Raw genomic sequence first — 13,598 nt, forward strand, 5'->3', positions numbered from 1 at the left:
CAGGTCACATTGCTTTGTGGAGAAAGAGAGACACTACTGCCAAGTTTAAATGCCTCCTCATAAGGGATGTGTGTGTCTTAGAATAAGGAAACTCATCACTCTGGAGAAATGTCTCTATAACCAGGCATGACAATCTGGAAAAGTAGCTCAGATGCATCTGAACAGATAAACAGGGTCATATTTGAAGGATTCAGAAAATCAGTAAGGGAGATAAAAACTGAACCCAGACATCCCAGAACTACACTCACATTTCATTTGCTTCCCTAGAGACCAGATTCACAGCTTAACAACCCCACTGGGAACAATTCTCCTGATCAACCTGTCTCTTCCATGAGCACAGGAAGATGCCAGCTGTGCTACTGAGGCATGTGGTCACTTTCCTGCCACTGCTGAGCAGGACAGAGCTAAATAAATCCCCTCTGCTATCAGAGGAGAACAGGTTCAAGCAGCTCTGCAGCTGCCATGAAGAGACAGCAAGGAGCAATTCCTGTCTTAAATGCTGATTGCAGCACAGGGGGAAATAAACCAAACATGCTTTCCATCAAGCAAATTACATGAAGGACAGGAATATCAAGACAAAAAGTTCACATTCAGACACCTGTTGACTGAAGTTGTTCAGTAATTGCCTTGCTCCTTACTACTCAAACTTGGTGCTGTTTGAAGGTAAGAAAACCATGATTCAGCCAGGCCAAACCACACGGATGAGAACTGCATCTTTGTGGAAGGGCATCTTGCTTCCAGACTGAGATTTCTCTTCAAAACACCCATCTGAAAAAGACTCCACTCAGGTGAAAAAAAAGCCCTGTTTGAATTTACTTGTCCCAAGTCAGGCAGCAGAAACTTGGCCCTCTCCCAGCCTCCACAACACTGCCCTTGCCACTGCACTGGATCGTCTGAGCTGCCACCAATGGGTGTCTGTTTGTCTCTCCATTTTTGTGGAAACCCCTCCAGAGAAGTTGTGTTCAGCACAATGCACAAGTAGACATTTTTTATCCTAGAGCATTTGTCGGGAAAGAAAACAATCTGTGGCATTGGTCATCTCTGCCAGACAGTTTTTCCTGAGGAAGAGGCATGTAAAGCTTGTCATGTGCTTTGTCACATCTGACAAAAGTGCTCAGTACTGTTTGCTAGCAGACAATGTGGCCTGGGGCTCCTCTGAGCCATCGTTCCTCTCCTTCACCGGCTCCTTGACAGATGGGCTTTCAGCCCTCTGGTTTTCCATCCCCTACAAAGACACAGAGAAACCCCATCAATCTTTAGAGTATAAAACAGGAAATTCCCTGTTGAAAACACAAGTTAGAACCAGAACCAGGATCACTGATACCGAGGCTTAGGGAAACATTTCCTAACTTACAGATGGAAACACACCAGAGATTCAGTGATGCCAACTCTTTGTTTTCAATAGCCCAAGGCAGGTTATGGGTGCTCCCAGACTGATAGCAGTCTAAAATCCCAAACTCCTTAGTCTTGAGTAGAAATGGAAATAATGCAAACTGGCAGGCAACGAGTGTTCGTGAAGGAAGCAGCAGAACAAACTGGACTCTTTGGGGGTTGGCCCAGTGTGTTGGAAGTCGATTTGGTTCAACACTCTCTCTCCCTGTGCCTGATAAAGGCAGGCTCCTGTGAAGAAATGGCTACATGACAGAGGTCACGTAGACATTCGCTTGTTAGCCTGCAAGTTAGCGTGTCCTTGGGCCTAGATGGGTATGATAATAAGTAGACAGAAAGACATGAAAAATAGGGAATGTAGGCCCAAAGGAATGAGAAAGAGTTGATGGTACAGTTTAACCAATAGATCGCTTGGCTTACAGAATATTCATAAGCTTATTACTTGCTGTATAAGTATCTGATGCTCTCTTCAATAAACGGAACTTGCTTATCACTCATATTGAGTGTCCAAGTCTCCCCTAACCAACAAATGGCTCATCCCCGACAAAGGCCTCATTCTGCAACAGGTAAGCAACATAAAAAATTAAAAGCATATAGGAGTGAGTGTAGTCACAAGGACCTGGAGAAGAAAGAGCCCCAAAAGGCCAGACATGATGTAATATCATCCATAATAAGGGTAAAATATATGTTGCTATTCATCATGTATCCAAAGAATTATGGAATGGTTTGGGTTGGAAGGGACCTTTAAAGGTCATCTGGAATGACAGAGTACTGAAAGCAAGAGAAAAGTATCTTAAGTGCCAGGGAAAACTGTGTTGAAAGCAACCTAAGATTAGAGCCAAAACAGCAACACCTTATCTTTGAACTAAAGATTTATCAATCACTAATGCTGTCTGCCACTAAACCAGGGGCACACTAAACCAGAATCTTCCACTCCAGCTTTGCCATGCTGTGCTATCAGAGCTCTCCATGCTCCCCAGCTCCTGCAGAAACTGGACTTTGTGATGTGACCCCAGCATGACAGCAGCCCAGTTGAAGCACCACCACTCCTACAAAATAAAGCAGTTTTTACCTGACTATCAAGCAACACTAAACTTCTCTGGGAAGCACTGGGTGCAGGAAAATCAGGGACAGAAAAGGGATGTGTCTGTGGAGCAGAGGGCTGGTAAAAATTCTCATTAGGTTGTTAACATCTGGTTTCATTAGTCTGCCTACAGACAATTATAATTACTTAGTGGCTACTGCAGGGTGAAAAGCCATTTCAGTTTATTAATGTTCTCAGAGCTGCAAACCTGGCAGTGAAATTATTTTTAAAGTGGTTTGTAAAGTTTGTCTCTTCTCAAAGAACGTGTCAGGCTGATAGACCAGGCTGTGAAATTTATGCCCCAATAAAAGGGCGTTTGAATGCAGTTTAATGACACCTGAAATGTTCTGCTCTGAGAAACTGTCCCCAACGTCCAGGTGGACCTTTCTCCATTGGAATTCTTAGAAATTTGTAGAAGCTATAACTTTGGCATTAATTTTACAGGAGCATTTATAGCCCAAGGGTCAAGAGCAAAGCCATAAAATGCTGCTCAAGCCCTGAGCTTTCTCAAACCAGAGGTAAACTCATATCCAAAGGTCTGTCTGGAGCCCAAATTTGCTGTAGTAGAATTCTGTTATAAAGCTTAGCCTGCAACAAAGGTATACTTTTATCTCAGCTTAGTTAAATATTCCCCTTAAACCACCATAAATTATCATTTCCCCACTATAATTCATGTTTTGTCCACTCCTAATTACTCTTTCTTCTTGCCCTAAGCACAATCCTTACTCATACAATATGTTTGATGACTCTCATTAAATTTATTATTCTACAGACATATGTTGGATTAAAGTTTACCTGAATGAGAGCTTTATCCAGTTCCTGCCGGAGCTAATGGAGAAGATATTTCAGTTTATTCAAAGCAGCTGTTATCTCGGAAAGAGGATGATGCTTAAATTATAATAAAAGTTCTTTGTTTCCCCCAACCATTCACTAAAAGCCCTCAGTCACTTAGGAACTTTTTAAATAATTTCTAGTATTCACTACACGGCCAATGACTAAAGGAGCTCTGACCCTGCAGTGCAGTTAATGACCATCTCTGACATATTTCTTACATGTATTTTTTTCCAACATTTTCTTCAACAGCAGCTAACCAGGTGCCTTGCCCTTTTTATCTCCTGTTTATTCCATTTACTCTCATCCTCCATGGCACAGCACACAATGTTTCCACAGAACCAGCCTGCACCAGACACTATTTCACAACTCACCCCTAAAATCCAAATCTTTCACACTTCCACCTTATTATCTTCCCATCCAGGGAGGGCAGTCAAGGTCAGCCAGATGCAAACGAGTGTTTGAAGCTGAGGTATGATGAGGCACTGATCGCTTGATGAGCACAGGAGGAGGAAAGGTCTTGGCTGTGCCTTGGTTCTTAAATCATCCTCAGCTGTGCAGGAAAATTAAGGACAGAGCAGTGATGCTCCTCTGACCAGCTTCCCCACGGCATTGTTCCTGTCACAAAGTCAAAGACAGGCAGGGCACATATATTCTCTTTCTCTAACTCCTGCTGGGATGACAACATTGAAAAATAGAAAAAATATAATTATCAGGGGTTTTCAGAGTGTGAACTCAGGATTCCCCATGCTCTTGCAGAGGGGGAATGTTCATCAGGCAAAGGATATGAGAAGGAGCTTCAAAATGTCCAAAATCTCAGTAAAAATATTTTTTTCTATGGAAACCTTCACCAAAGCTGGTCACACTTCAGGGCCTTTGTGCCCCCATTTCCTGATGTGCATCTCCCAGTGGGGTGTTCCCACTGCTCCAAGAACCCCACACAAACCTTACAGCCTCCCACATACACACCCCCAGGACCTGCACCATTCCCTCCAAACCTGGGTACCTGCATCAGCCACCTCTGTGCTGAGCTGAGCCTGGTTCTCCCCAAAAAGAAGGTGCTCAGTTTATCCTTGAAAAGATTGACAGCAGCATTCTTGTCTTCTTCAAAAGAGCCATTATTTCACAGCTGTAATCTCTACACTGAGACTTTATTCCCTTAAAGTGTCCAAGTGTTGTGGTTTGACTGGAAATGGGACATCTGGGATATGTTGTTTTTGCTGTGGTCACCAATGGGTGTTCGGATTTTAAGATGAGCACCTGGTTTGACCAGTGGGGCTTTGGATCTGCCTCTTGAGACCACAAACCCAAGGAGTTAAAAGCAGGGCTCTTTTCCTTCAGAGCTCTCTTTGGATTTCCAGCGGGAAGGAGTTGGGTCTCTCCCCCGGCCCAGTTGCTGGCTGGGCGGGGGGAGGGGAAAAGCCATGCGGCCCGGCCCGGGAGAGGTAGGCCTGGCCCCCCCAAGGGTGGAAGGAAGAAGTAAAGAAATGCCGGGAAGCAATGTGCAGCCTGTTCCCCCCCCCCCCCCCCCTCTTGGAGACAGACAGAGAGAGGGTGCAGCCTGTTTTTGTGGCCGTTACCTTGAAATTTAGTAAACATGTGCTGGCAGCAGGCAGCCCGGCTGAGGAGATGGGGGGCGGTGTGCAGCCAGGAGTCCAGCTGCTTGGAGGAGTTTTTACCCTTCTTGGACAATGAAAACTTCACAGAACATTAACCCTTCCTAGATGAGTGATGAAGGTCTGGATCAGAGAGAGAGAGAGTGAGAGATGTTGGGAAAATGGAGAAGATGGAGTGGCATTTTATGCTGGACTCTTTTGTGTAGCTATGGGCAGAGCCATGTTTCCGTCTGATACAGAGACTGAGTCCAGGGGGAGAAATGTCCCAGAGCCAAAGAAGATTCAGTGTGGGTACCCCTCGGCCCCAGGAGGTATATAAAATATGGGGGGGACAGATGTCCCAAAGGTGAAAGACTGTGCTTTTCTGGAACTGGACAAAGCATCCTTAAAAAGACAACCCTGGAAGCAGCCCTGGTTCTTGTTCGGTGGTGAGAGCACCGGAACAAGGACGGAAAAGGCCACCACAACACACGGAAGGACTCCCTCTCCTCTTGAGGAACTGGAAGTTGAGCATTCTAAAGGGTGGTGCTGGACCCAGAATTGGTGATTTTGGAAGACGTATTGTATTGGGAATTTAGGGGGGAGGAGGAGGAGAGTGTTTTTGTGAGGTTTTCATTTTCCTTGTCTTTTTTCTTTTTTTCTTTTGTGTGTAGTTTAGTTTTTTGTAGTTTAGTTAATAAAGTTTTTTTTTCCTTAAGCAGGAGCCTGCTTTGCTTGTTTCCAGGTACCACCTCACAGCAGATGCCAGGGAGAGGGAATTTTCATGGGGGCACTGGCATTGTGCCAGTGTCAAACCATGACACCAAGTACACAGGCAGCATCAAGGAAGGCACTGAAGTGAGTCAAGTTTAACCCCAAAGAGCTCTCAGCTCCCTGTGAAAGCTGAGAGAAGCAGCAGAGAAAGAATGAATGCTCCTGTAATGGCATCTAACAGCCACAGGGCAAGGGAGAAGTTGGTTTTAGAGAATGAAGAAAAAGCACTAAGTAATAAAAGGTGAGAAAAATCCATCACTCGAACAGGTAAACAAAGGTAAACCACTTGAAGAGACAGATTTAAGATGGAGAGAAAAACCCCACAATTTATAGTGTTCATGACACCCAGAGGCAAAACAAACCCAGGGAATCAGGAAAGAGGTAAGCCTGTGCTCCAAGGAACAGCAGAAATGAAGTGAGAGCTCTGGAGGGACCAAAAGAAAGAGGCACTCTGAAGAAAGGAAAAAATGCCTCCACACAAGGTGCTTTGGTTTTTTTAAATCAAGAGTCTCTTATATGATGTGGTAGAAATACAGAAAAATAAAGGTCAGGAGAAGCATAGTTGATTTGGAACATTCCTGCATAGCAGACAAGATATATTCTTGTGCAAATTATTCCATGCAGCACTCACATATTTAATTACTTCTTTTCCTCTTCCTGGGGAAGCAGAGTTGCTTTATTTACTCCAAGCAATATTTTCTCCCTCCTCCCTGGCTAAGAACAAGCTCCTACCTTGGCAAGGGCTCGCTGGTTTACTTAATGCTCATCACAGCCATGCTAAGGAGAGTGGAGCAGGTTAATTTATCCCTTGTTACAATGATTAACTTGTCCAGCTGCCGGGTCCAAGAGCCCCAGAGTGCCTCAGGTTATACAGGATCACAGAAGGAAAAGCTCCATTCCATTAGGCTGCTGCCACACTGGCCCTCTCTGCCTGTCAAATACACTCAGATACTCTTGCACTGCCCTTTGAAAATCCCCCATAAAATACAAGTGAAAATCCCTCATCACCTGTGAGAAAGCACAGCTGGGTTCTGCTCAGGGCATTTCAAACTATGTGGGGTATTTGTGAGCTCCCATTGCAAGGGCAGCATCTCAGGAAAACCAGAAGTTTCTTTCCATGGACTCACCATACTCAGGACTCTTCTCCTAGACCAGATTGCTCCAAGCCCCATCCAACCTGGCCTTGAACACTTCCAAGGGGGACACAAGCACAGCTTCTCTGGAACCTGTTTTGCTCCTCCCAGATCTAAAATCATACCCCAATTTAGCAGCCTCAGACACAGATTTCTATTAAATATCTACATTTTTCTAGGAAAGAAATATGGCAAACCTTGTTTGCAGCCAACTTTGCAAAATCAACACAAGCTCTTCAGAAAGGGCTGCTGCCCACTTTCCTTATTTTTCCCCATTTGGTGGAACATTTTCATTCTGTTGTTGTTTGGAGCAATATTTTAATATATATGGCTGAGCTGCTTAAAATAGTACAGCAAGACACTTGTGTGAGGGGTGGAAAACTGAGCTCTCTCACATCCAGTGTTTCTGTTGTTGGAAGTTTTAAATCCCACCTCTCTGGTGGGATGAAATAGGTGCTACTAATCCAATTTCCAAAGTATCATGCATCAAGCTGACACTATTTTAAGACTTTAAAAACCCCAGCCAATTTATACAAACCTCTGCTCCTTTCCATTTTCCCTGTTCCACAGTTTATGACAGAAGACAGAAGAGAAAGATTGTTTTGGGAACAATGTTTTCAGCACTCTAAAAATAATATAAAAACTGCTGTGCCACACTCTCAGCTGTTACAGCCCCAAAAAGCACAGGCTGTCTTTGCTCTCAGAGTCACAATTGTGGTGGGATTTCTACCACACCAGAGGACAATCAATTTTTTGTTTCTCCTGAAAATTACTACAGCACCTCTGGGTAGCAAGGCAAACATGAGCCTCTTTTAATGGCCCTTGAAACTGGCCATGTGAAATGAGGGACACAAAGCCAAAGGACAGCTGAACCTGTGATCTCTGAATGTCTTCACAATCTTCCCAGGAGGATGAATGGCAATCACTGTTCTGCTGGGGAAACTGCATCTGCTGGGAATGGGGTGTAGAAAATGTGCTTTCTGCTCCTCTCAGAGCCAAAATTCCCACACATTTCTTGTAAGTCCCTCTTAGAAAAGGACCGTGTTCAGCTGAGTGACAGTGAAGCAAAATGGCAATCCAGGAATAAATGTTCCTCTGCACAACATCCTCCATTCACATGGATGCTTCCTCACTGGCACACAGGAGCAAGGAAGGAACAAAAATGCATCATTGTACATCAAGTCAGATGTGTTGAGGGATGAACAGACATGCGGAAACCTCCCCTGAAAACCCAGTTCAGGGAGAGCCTGAGCTGTTTTGTGGTTCCAGGCATGAAGATGCTCAGGACCTTCCACAGATGCTCAGGATTGTGCCTGGATCTTGCTCTGGAAATGCCAGCGGCTCAGCTGAGAGCTGTGGGGATGATTTACACTGCACTGAGAGGGGCCACAGTCCTGCAAGGGTCTTTCATCAGGAGCAAACAGCAGCCTGGAGGGTGGGGAATGCTGGTCTGAACCACTGCTCATCCTTCACCTTAATGTGGAGCTGCCCCCAAAGTTGCCATCTATCACTTTTTATTTTTCTCCTGTTGGGTATATTTTGGAGCAGCTGTTTTATGTGGCTTTTTATGGTGATTCTGTGGGAAGCAGCCATTTGCCTGCTGTGATATCCTCACAACTAACACTAATTCCTCATTCCCTTTGGTTTTATTTGGGGTTTTTTATCTGTTTGATTGGTTTGCGTGGGTTTGTTTGTTTGGGTTTTTGTCTGTTTTGGTTTGAACTTTTAATTTGCTTTTTTATAAATGACTGGTAAAGTTGGCATGGCCAAACTCAAGAAAATGTAAACCAGGCTTGACTTTCCAGAAATTACTTTTGGCTGGGCTTAGCTGCACCCCCAAGCTCAGGATCACCAGTATATTTGCAGGTTTTGCTCTGCATCATCAACCTGCTCAGACTCTGCTTGGTGTTTCACAAATGGAGAAGACAGTGGACATTGTGCCAAGCTTCATTTCAAACAGAAAAACCATCAGCATGACAAAAAAGAAGAAAAAAATAAAATTGACCAGCTAGAACAGAACAAGAGTCCCACCATCTTCCCCTCCACTGTTATTAATTTTGTACATTTAGAGGCAAATCTGTGTCTAAAACTTCCATCTCTCAGTTCCTGATTCTATTTGCTACCCTTCAGCCTTGACGTCCCCTGATCTGACTGACTGCTGTCCAAGTGGCACTGGGGATGCTCAGCCTGAAAAGAGGAGACACTGGGAGGCCCCACTGTGGCTGTGCAGGACTGGGAGGGTCCCACAGGAAAGAAGGGGACAGAGTGTTCAACAGGGCCTGTGGTGACAGGGCAAGGGGGATGGCTTTCAACTGCAGGAGGCTGATTGAAGGTGGATCTAAGGAAGCTGCTGTTTTACACTGAGGGTGGTGAGGCACTGCCCAGGTTGGGCACAGAGGCTGTGCATGCCCCATCCTTGGGAACAGGGCTCTCCCAAGGTCTGGGGGAAGATTGCTCAGCTTGGAACAAGATGATCTTCAGGGTCTGTTTCAAGCCCAACCATTCAGGGATCCCCAGTGACCACTTCTGTTGACCCTGGAATCTTGGGATCTGTGTGATGTCACATCCCACGTTCCAACTGGAACTGCCACCCCCCAGCAAAGAGCACAACTCAACCACTGGCCCTTGTGTCAGCCTACCGTGCGGTCTGCGCCTGCTCACCCTCATGACTGTTCTTGCCGCCCTTCTTGTCACCTGCCCGCTGCTACTCCCATCAGTCCTGAGAGCTCCCTAGTGCCTGCATTTTGTCACCCCTCACTTCAGGATGCTCACGTTTATCCTTTGTCTAATTTGTCAGCTGAGGGAGGTATGGTGCCTTTCCATGGAGGTGGACACCTCCAGCTGCCCGAGTGGGCTGCAGCTCTGTGGGGATGGTGTGGGACAGGGACCCCACTCTGAGGTTTTGCCACCTCTGCAGGCTGTCATGGACACAGTGGAAGAGATGGAGGTGGATGTCCCGAGTCCTACAGTAGAGGATGTGGAAATGGAGGAAGAGACTGAAGAGATGGAGGTGGATACGGATATGGATGAAGAGATGGAGGTGGATGTTTATGATGAAGAGATGGAGGTGGATGTTTATGAGGAAGAGATGGAGGTGGATGTTTATGAGGAAGAGGAGGACATGGAAGTGGAAGTAGAAGAACACATTGAGGACATGGACGTTGATGTAAAAGACGAGGAAGAGGACATGATTTTGGGGTGAAGAACAATGCCAGCAGCAGGACAGGCATGTGATCCCCACAGGCAGAGTGGGTCCCCTGCTGCCAGACTGGAGTTAGGCTGGTCCCTGCTCAGGGACGTGGTACCTCGCAAACTGGAGTCTGGTGGCCACACACTGCCTGCCCTGTCCTCTCTTTGGGCCACTCAAGCTCCGTTCCAGACCCAGCCAAGCCCAGCTCTGGTAGCAGAGTCCTGCTTTGCCCACATGTGCCAACCTGGGGACACATGGAAGAGCCCTCTGTGCCTGATGCAGTGACCATGACACCTGCTTTTCTTCTACCCCTGATGAACATTCCAGACAGTGCTGGCACCCCTTTGTACATAGTTCTACAGTTCTACATTGTTCTACAGTTTTTTGTATTTAGAATAGGATTTAGGACTTAAGACTTTAAGAAATTTTTGTCTTCTACAAATAGATTTAATATAGTTTAGCTAGATAGGTTCTTATGTATATACGTTCTGTGGATTGTTGTTGTTGTTGCAAATGTTCTTACATTCTAAAATTGTTCTGTATTGTTGTTGATAAACAATTCTGTAATAAACAATTTTTTTTCACACCCCCGTTCTCTTACCATTTGCATCGGGCACAGGCAGCATTTGCAAAGTTGTGGTTTCCACTTGCTCCAGGTTCTCAGGGCTGGAGGTCCCTGGGGGAGCTGGCACAGCCACCCCAGGAGTGGGGGCACCTGTGCACAGAGGGGTCCCACTGACAGAGGTCACCCCTCCCTGCAGTTTCTCTGGACACACCTGGTAGCTGCAGGGGCAAATCCCAGCGTGCCCTGTCCCATGGGATCCCATGTTGGAGCAGGGCTGAGCCCGCCTGCTCCTGCAGAGCCTCAGCCATGGCTCTGCCCTTGGGAACCCAGGGCTAAGGAGGGTGCCCTGGGCTGTGGGGAACCCCTGTTCCTGAGCACCCTGAGGGGCTGGACCTAAATCAGACAAACTCTGTGTTCTGAGGCTGGCCAGGCACTAACCACTGCCAGGTCCCCAACCTGGATGTCAAACTGCTCTAATATTGAAAAGTTAAATTTATTTGGCTTTGTGTACAAGATTATTCTCTCTCAAAAGGATTGGAATCCATCTAATTGCATTTCCAAGCACTAAACTCAGACCAGCCACAAAGAGCACAAGAGACAAGAAAAGAAATAGAGATTTCTAAGGAGATGGAAATTGAATGCTGAGTTTTTTCCCATTATAGAAAGTTTCATAAATTATTACCTGCCAGCTCCTTGCCTTCACTTGTGTGGCCACCACTGAATACATTCACCGAAAATGTTTGTCCTACTGAAAAGTGGAACTAGAAGTAGAAAAAGGCTCAGATATCTGAATTAAAAGACAACATAATGAAAAGAGCTGCCTTATAATAGCAAGATATGATGGACAGCAGAATGGCTGAAGCCAGCAGAGATAAGTCCATGAACTATTCATGCTACAAAGATTTCTGACAAAACCCCCAATAACCCAAATACAACGTTTTGTCTGGCAGAGCTGATAGGAACCCTGTGCATTTACTTCAGTCATTTGCAGCAAATAGAGATCAGCTTGAAGCTCCTTTGGTCCACTACTACTTATTTTTTTTCACCCAAAAAATGGAATTACATCTACTCTTTGGGAAGAAATTACTGCTTTGAGTGGTTCAATGCAAAGAGTTTCTTCCCATACCCACTCATAATCAGTCACCAAGAGAAATATTTTCTAAAAAAGATCTCTTCAAAATTTTGGAGTGACTTTCAACATAAATAACGGGGTTATTTTGCTCAGAATGATAAGGGAATTGAATTGAGCTCCCTCATCTTAAAAAGAAGTGTTTCTTCCTGGTTCTTCACAAAGAGGAACAAAACACTTTGTTGCAGCAGACTGAAGGGAGGAAGAGGTTTCTTTCCCCCTGAACTGCATAATAGGACACAGTTTTGTTGCCAAGAGGCAACAAAACCCAACCGATTTCCAGTTCTTTTAGTGTAAGGGAAAAGCCCTGAGGATCACAGCTGTGGGAGACACAGAGTGGCAGGAGAAGGGGATCTGCTGGGGGGTTTTGGGGTGAGGGACAGATTAAAGAAATACTCAAGCGAAACCTGTGAGAGGTTGAGAAACTCGATTTGACCCAAATGCCATTCAAATCCAACCAACATTGAGGCATTTCCCCAAGCTCCGCTGAGCCATCGGGTACAACCCAAATCACTCTGTGGGACCACGGCAGCAGATCCCAGGCATGGGACAGGGATGCTCCCCTGGGAAGTCACCTCCATTGCCCATGGGACTCACAAAATCTGCTTCTAAAGACCCCAACATTAAAAACTCCACATTAAAAGCCTTTAATTTGGGGTTTCACTTCTCCACCTGTCTGCTGTCACTAGGCAGCTGCTCCTCTTCAACACCCTTCTGATGAGTATAAGTTTTCTCCTGATTCCCAGCCTAAACAGGAAATTATTTCCATTTATTCTTCTGCAAGTACTGGGAGCTTGTACCTGCTTTGCTCTTTCTCTCCTGGTGTGCACATAAAATGCCAAAGCCAAGAGCATTTCCTTGTTTAAATCATGTAATTTGTCCTTATTATTTCTTTCCCATAAAATTGCATGGATTTGGTGCTGGCTCAACACTCAGAATATTGACAGCACAAAGTCCAGTTCTTACACTGACCTCTCCAAGTTTTGGACCAAGCCTGCAAAGAAGGAAATACAGCAAAGAAATTCCAAACAGGGGCCCTAATAAAGGTAATAAAATGCCACCTGTGTTTGCTGCAGGGAAGAATAGTGCTGCTTATTAAATCATTAGAAACAATTAAAGCAGCAGAGGGGAGGAAGACAGCGCTATCGTTTCCATCTCCCCAGCCCTCTGCCACTGGCAGGAATTTCATAAAGCACAAATCTCCCAGCAGAAATCCCTCAGCAATTGGTTTGCTGCTCGTGAACACAGCAGGCACACACCCTGGTTTTCCTGACCAGAAAAGGAGAATTTGCCTCGATGCTTTTCCCTCGATGTTTTGTGATGTCAAATCCCCCTCCCTGCCCTGAAGTGACATGTTTCTGTAGGGTGACAGCCCTCTGGAGAGGCACAGAGAGCTTTGTGTCAGTGTAAGGGATCCCCACAAGGGCAGATCCCTAATTCAGGTTCAGTCTCTGCTTACATGCAGCTCCTAGCAGAAAATTCATTGCATTTCCCAGAACAGGTAATTTCAAGCACAGAGCTGTTCTGCCTTCCACAAAAGCAGCGTGCCAGGGATTGCTTTGGAGACCAGCATCAGGAAACATAGCAACACCTAACAGCCAGGACCATCCAAACCCACTTGTCAGCTCACCCCCACATCTCCTGGACTCACTTGAATGCCCAGGAGGGTCTGAAGAGCCAACTGTTTTCTAAGAAATGGTTGTGCAATCAAAAGGTAAATGACAGGGACAACCAGCCCCACACAGGTTCCCCAGGCAGGAGAAAGAGCAGGAGGGATCCATCCCTTACTGACAGAGGTGCAGCTCAAGTGATGCTCTCTCACTGTTTAGGTTGTTTTTGTTACTTTTACATTAAAAACACATCCTCTCAGGAGATAGTCTCATTTAAATCTTCTACCTCTTTAGCTTT

The sequence above is a fragment of the Ammospiza nelsoni genome, chromosome 9 (genome assembly GCF_027579445.1).
Source record: "Ammospiza nelsoni isolate bAmmNel1 chromosome 9, bAmmNel1.pri, whole genome shotgun sequence".
Classification (NCBI taxonomy): domain Eukaryota; kingdom Metazoa; phylum Chordata; class Aves; order Passeriformes; family Passerellidae; genus Ammospiza; species Ammospiza nelsoni.